Raw genomic sequence first — 6,339 nt, 5'->3', positions numbered from 1 at the left:
CAGAGGAATGAGGAGGCGCGAGGGAGAAAATGTGGAAGTGAGAGAGTCGAGAGCGAGAAAGGGCGAACAGGAGACGGGGGAGGTGATAGGCGAGGAGAGGAGAAAACATTGACAAATGTGCGAGAGTGAGTACGAAGGAGAAAGAGAGAGAGGAGAGATGAGTAGAGAGAGAGAGAGACGAGAGAGAGAGAGAGAGAGAGAAGAGAGATAGAGGAGAACTGAAAGCAGGCGAGAGGCGAGCGATGGAATAAGATAAAGAGAAAGAGAGAGATGATGAGAGTGAGAGGAAGGTGAGAGCGAGCGAAAGATAGATAAAGAGAGAAAGAAAGAGTACGCGTACGAAAAAGAGGATAAGAGCGAGAGGGAAGAGGGTGAAAACGCAGAAAGAGGCAGAGACCACAGAGCGCGGCGAGGGTACCGTGAGAGGCGTGCGGGAATAGAGAGAGGCGAAATGACGAGAGAGGGGGCGGTGAGAGCGAGAGAAAGAGATAGGAAGGCGAGAGCGAGCCAAATATAGATGAAAGTGACAGCGAGCGAGAGAAGGGGTTAGAGAACGCGCGCGAGAGTGAGAGTTAGAGAAGGCGAGAGCGAGCGATGGATAGATAAAGAGAACGAGAGTGAGAGTTAAAGAAAGCGAGCAAAAGATAGATAGGGAGAGAGCGCGCAGTGAGGGCGAGAGAAAGGAAGGCGAGAGCGAGCCAAATATAGATGAGAGTGACAGCGAGCGAGAGAAGGTTTAGAGAACGCGCGCGAAGAGTGCCGAGTTAGAGAAGTGCGAGAGCGGAGCGATGGAATAGATAAAGAGAACGAGAGAGAGAGAAGAGATGATGAGAGTGAGAGTTAAAGAAAGCGAATGAAAGATAGATAAAAAAGAGAGAGAGAGGCGGGGTGGTGAGAGCGAGAGACACAGAGATAGGAAAGGGCGAGAGCGAGCCAAATATTGATGAAAGAGTGACAGCGAGAGAGTGGGAAGTGAGAGCGAGAGAAGGGGAGAAAGAGAAATGCACGCAGATAAAGCGAGGGCGAGAGTGAGATAGCTAGATGCGAAGCGAGAGGCAGCTAGGATGAAAGCGCGCACAGCGAAGAGAGAGAGAGAGCGGGTGAGAGTGAAGAAAAAGAGAGGAAAGACGAGTAGCCAAAATAGATGAGAGAGACAGTGAGATGGAGAGAAATAGAGAGGGCGAGAGACGAGAGGAGAGAGGCAGAGGCGAGAGAAAGAAAGAATAATTATATAGTTGCCTATAGACTACTAGCGTAATTTACATACGTTAATGTGGCTGCCAACGATGTACAGTGTGTGAACGCAGAGAAGCTTGCTCATCATTAGACCTTGTTCTTGTCTGCTGGCATATTATGTTGTGTACTGTAGCAGTGATTGCTTCAATTCCCATTGCCCGCTTGTTCATATATGCTAGCCTACTGGTTTCAGCGATCGCAGAGGCAGCTAAATAACAGTGTAACAATACAGTGTATATCGTGCATTACATTACATTGTATAGTCGACAAAATGACGACCTTACCCGCGTAAGTGTCATTTTCGTAAGTTGGCGACAAATATGCTGCTCCAAAATGGCGACTTAGCGAGTTTTACTATACTAGTTAACCTTGATTTTGTATTCTTATGTACAGTGCGAGTATATATCATTAAGGGGTAAGATATATTATAAGGAATTCTTGATATTAATAGATTCTCGGCAAGTTCCGTTCATTCCAGAAGTCACTTGTCAGTTTCACAAGTAGCTTGCCAGTTACTTGTAGTTTTTAAGTGCATTTTAGGGAATTTAGTCTAGTATAGACTTTTGTAAATTTTGTCTTAATGCATTGCACAAACTCAGTGACGAAGAACAGGTAGTAAAGAAATAGACTAAGTATAATTATAGAAGTAGTTTAGAATACGTATTTATTCTGTATATCACACATTGTTACAACATTCATATGTAAGTTAAAACATAAAAGATTTAATATGAAAAATACTGAGTCTTTATTTAAAATAATAACCTATGCTCTCTAATCTCGTTATCTTAACTATCATCCGCGCCTCGTCTACCTCTCCCTTCGCCGGCGTGCTCTCCCAGACTCATCGCACTTCCACAGCACGCTGTTAATCTCCCTCGCTCTCAGCTTTCACGCACGCTTTCTCTCCCTCTGTGTCACTCTCTACTTCTCAACTCTCACTCACCTAAAGCTCTAAGAACATATAGCCCTCGCTTCTAACGCAGCAGGGCTAATAACCCACCACTACGCCACCGGCAGGCCTGCTGCGGAGCCATTGGGGCTATAGTTCTAGCTAACCTAACCTATGCTGCGCCCATTGCAAGCTTCTAACCTAACTCCCGCCTCCCCCCTCCCCCCCAACGCCCACCTTTACCTTCTTCCCGCTCGCCCCTATTCCGCACCCTTCCCCCTCCGCCTGTGCTCCAATCCACCGCCCTTGCGCCGCCTCCCCTTCTCCCCTCTTTTAGCTCACACGATTTCTCCGGATCACGCTCACGATTGCTTCACACTGGAAAAGCTATCTCGCAGCAATTTAATTTCAGCTCAAATTTACAATTACAAACATTTACAATGCAATAGAAAATACACATCCAATATAAAGGAATCAGTGGGCACTTCCAGGTCGTCAGTGGTGAAATCACTTCTGCTAGACTGCCACATAGTGGCAAATTTTCAGCATGTTGCGCAATTATTTACAATTTACACAATTCTAAAATTAATATAATTATTAGTCACTTGATTCTCTATCACGGTTACATAACGGTTATCAAAACTATAAGGCGCAGTTTTGCATTTATAGTCGAGTAGATCAAAATAAAAAAATAAAAATATATGATTGTGATGTGGCCGAGGGTAAACGCTGGCGAGCCGGACACCCCAACCCTAATCTCCACGCTCTTGGAGGGGGAGGTGGATTCGCCTGATGCTTCTGACCAGCCAAGTGTTGTCTCACCCCCCTGGCAGCACGCCGCGAACTAAACCCGATCCTGAGCCCACCCTCTGCAACCTGATTCCTACTAGGGAGGAACGCGCGCGGCTGCGCAATGGTGATTGACACGATGGTTGCTGCCCTACTACTTGAATCTTAATGTCGGGGCGGTGGGCACATCCGCGGCCGGTGCATCACTACCTAAGGTACAGATTTGCTATTATCTATGTATGGTTATACGCTGCTGCCCTACTGTACTACGCAAAATATACCCTAAAGTTTATTGACCATTCGAGCCTGCCATGAGGTTTGAGCTTGTCATTTTGTGATTAATGTTTTATATAACAACTAAAAGCTATGACTGAAACCTGTGACTGACTAAGTAATGGGGTTACCACGCAAAACTGGCTTATTGTTATGATCAATCAAATTAAAAACATTATCCTACCACTGGCCACTAGGCCCCTGCATGATAACATATGTTCAGCAATTGTCACTAAAAATCTGTTACACTATTTCGATTACTGGAATAGCTGAAGTCTAAGAAGAACGCAAGCTCCAATGAAATAACCACGACTTTGCATTTGAGTAACGGTAAACCAGGTAGGCTAACTAACTTCATGTTAACATAACATGTGCATTTATACACACAGTTCTATGATCACATGATTTACACACTTACAACTTCTGTCAGCTTGACGAAAACCTAGACATAAGTGGGCTGCACATGCTAGTACTCAGGAGTGGGCAGTGTATGACGCTTCTTAATGAATGGTAGTTGGTGCTCCACTCCTGTCCTCGTGCGTCGCTGGCATCTTGTCCTGTCTTTGGTCTCCTCTCCTGTCCTGGACTCCTCTCCTGTAACAACATCAAAGACAATAATCTATAACACTCACCCCACAAGTAAATACGGTATATAATGATCTATATATATCCTATATTATAATATATATAGGATAGGTAGTATATGTATGTGAAGTTAATGAATCCACAAGGGGCAGGCAAAATTAGAAAAGGTGTAGAAAAAGAACGTGATGTACATGAAAGTCAATGCCATGTTTGAACTCTTTCGTCCTCGATCAAAGAAATGGAATTTACTCACTGTAGGGTAGAGTAGTAAGGAAATTAGCATGCATGATGTTTGAATTACGCAAAATGCTTAGCAATGCTCGCAACTCCCAGCCATCATAAGCTTACTAGTGTAAAGTGTGGTGTTGCAGATTGGTAGAAGAGTAGTAGTTGTGTTTAGAAATGTCGGGGCGACAGTAGTTCATATTGGTTAGGTCGACGGCAGCTGTGTTTGATGTAGATTGCGAGATGGAGATGCGAGAACGGTTGAGGAGGGAGTTGTTGTGCATGTGGCAGCGGGTGTGGTTGTTCCGGGCGTGCGCAACTTTCTTTGTTAGTCGAGAAATGACATGTATAGAAGGGAAAAAGGTTAGCTTGGTTGTGAAGGGAGACTCAAACGGTGAAGTGTGCGGGCATGCGGCTGCGTGCCTCTGTGAGGCCGCATGTGGGTTGAGAAACAATAATACTATTTGACTGATACACGGAGTTTTTCACTTTTCCCTTTCCCACTTAACAACAACATCTACTTTGAAACGGGTAACTTGTCATCTTCGCTCGTTATATATATATATATATATATATATATTATTCACACTTTCCTTTAATTCGCTCACATTACTACGGTGCGATTTATCTGACCGCATCATCATTGTTTACAGATCACGAGAACAGGGGTGAGCTTCGCTACGTGGATATGGCTCAAGTCTTTGTCAAGGACATTTGGCGTTCTATGTAAGAAGACGAAGAAGGGGAGGAGAGGGAGGAGGAAGAAGAAGACGGCGAAGAAAAAGCAGGAAAAGAAGAAAGGGCGAAGGAATGAGAAGATGAAGAAAAATAAGACAAAGAAGAAAGGGAGGGGGAGGTGCATCAAAAGTTGTGCTTCTGCCAATCACTGTGCCACTGTCAACAAGCGAGATCATCTGACTGAATCGTTGCAACGAACACTTGAGAGCGATATAACAGCTCATCAGCTCTACAGAAACTGGCTTCTTTCTCGAACACGTGACATCCTTGGTTCGTCTTGTTCGCCAGTCAGTACTCCATTTTCTCTCGGAGTGTCTCATGGAACGTGCAAGGTTTCCTTCATTCTCCGTTATCGCCTACAAGCGCCACGATTACAGGTAACATATAGAGTAATGATAAACGCATTGCGCATGTGATGCTATAAATAATACTGTTATTAAATACAGCTCGGTGATAAATGTGCTTTATATAAAAGTTCTCTGAAAGACAGGCGAATGGGCCGTCTGTGGCTGTGCACGCATCAGTACACTGTACAGTCCTCATTTAAATCCCTCCCTAAACAACAGGCAGGCGTGAGGTGTACGTGTCTCCCACGCTGTTTCCTTCAGTTAATTTTAAAATAAAGTACGTTGTAATGTACGGGGAATCCATCGACCCATCCATCTAACCGCCCACTCACCCACCCGCCTGATTTTGATTTTTTTCAAGGACATTTGACGTTCTATGTAAGAAGACGAAGAAGGGGAGGAGGAAGGAGAAGAGGAAGACTAAAACGAAAAAGAAAATGGAGGAGAAGGATGAGATGGAGGAGGAAAACTGTCAGCAAGCGAGATCAACTGACTGAATCGTTGTAACGAACACTTAAGAGCGATATAATAGCTCACCAGCTGTACAGATCAGCAGATCGGGTGGAGGACCTTGGAAGACTATAGATATTACAGCTGTAGCCTCACTATGTAAAAGATGGTAGTAAATCTCCAGAGAGAATTCCGACAATGATATGTTACGTTATGTTATGTTCCGATACTTATGTCGAGTCGAGCTGCGTTACTTGGGATATAATGACAAGGTATTGTGTAAACTCCTTTGTGGCTGTCATCGCAACAAATTATCTCTACAGATCTCGGCACAATTAACGTGATAACATGCGTGATAACGTGTTCAAATTCTCCTCCCGTTTATTATTACGGTCCGGGGTAGTCTGTCTGTGGGTGACGTGGAAAAAAACTAAACGTAGTGCAGTATCACGCAAATAGTTTATTACATCATAAGTGATTCGTACGTGGAATTATTGTTGTTATTTTTGTTTACTATATGCACCTGTTGTTTGAAGATGGAGAATATTTCCTAAAAGCTTAGTATTGGTTTCGGTCCCTGACAAGTATTGGAACATAACGTAACGCAGCTTAATGTAGCATGAAAAATGATTCATAGTGAACTGATAACTGAATTAATCTATAGCGCCATGTTTATAGTAGTCAAACATTACTATTATCATTATTTATTATTATTATTATTATTATTATTATATGTAACGCGCTCTGTTTCGAGTGGTGTGTAAGAGAAAGAGAGAAAGAGAGAGAGAGAGAGAGAGAACGAGGAGG

The sequence above is a fragment of the Priapulus caudatus genome, unplaced genomic scaffold (assembly GCF_000485595.1).
Source record: "Priapulus caudatus unplaced genomic scaffold, Priapulus_caudatus-5.0.1 Scaffold1833, whole genome shotgun sequence".
Classification (NCBI taxonomy): Eukaryota; Metazoa; Priapulida; class Priapulimorpha; order Priapulimorphida; family Priapulidae; genus Priapulus; species Priapulus caudatus.
The sequence above is the reverse complement of the archived record's forward strand: the minus strand, read 5'-3'. Positions refer to the sequence as shown.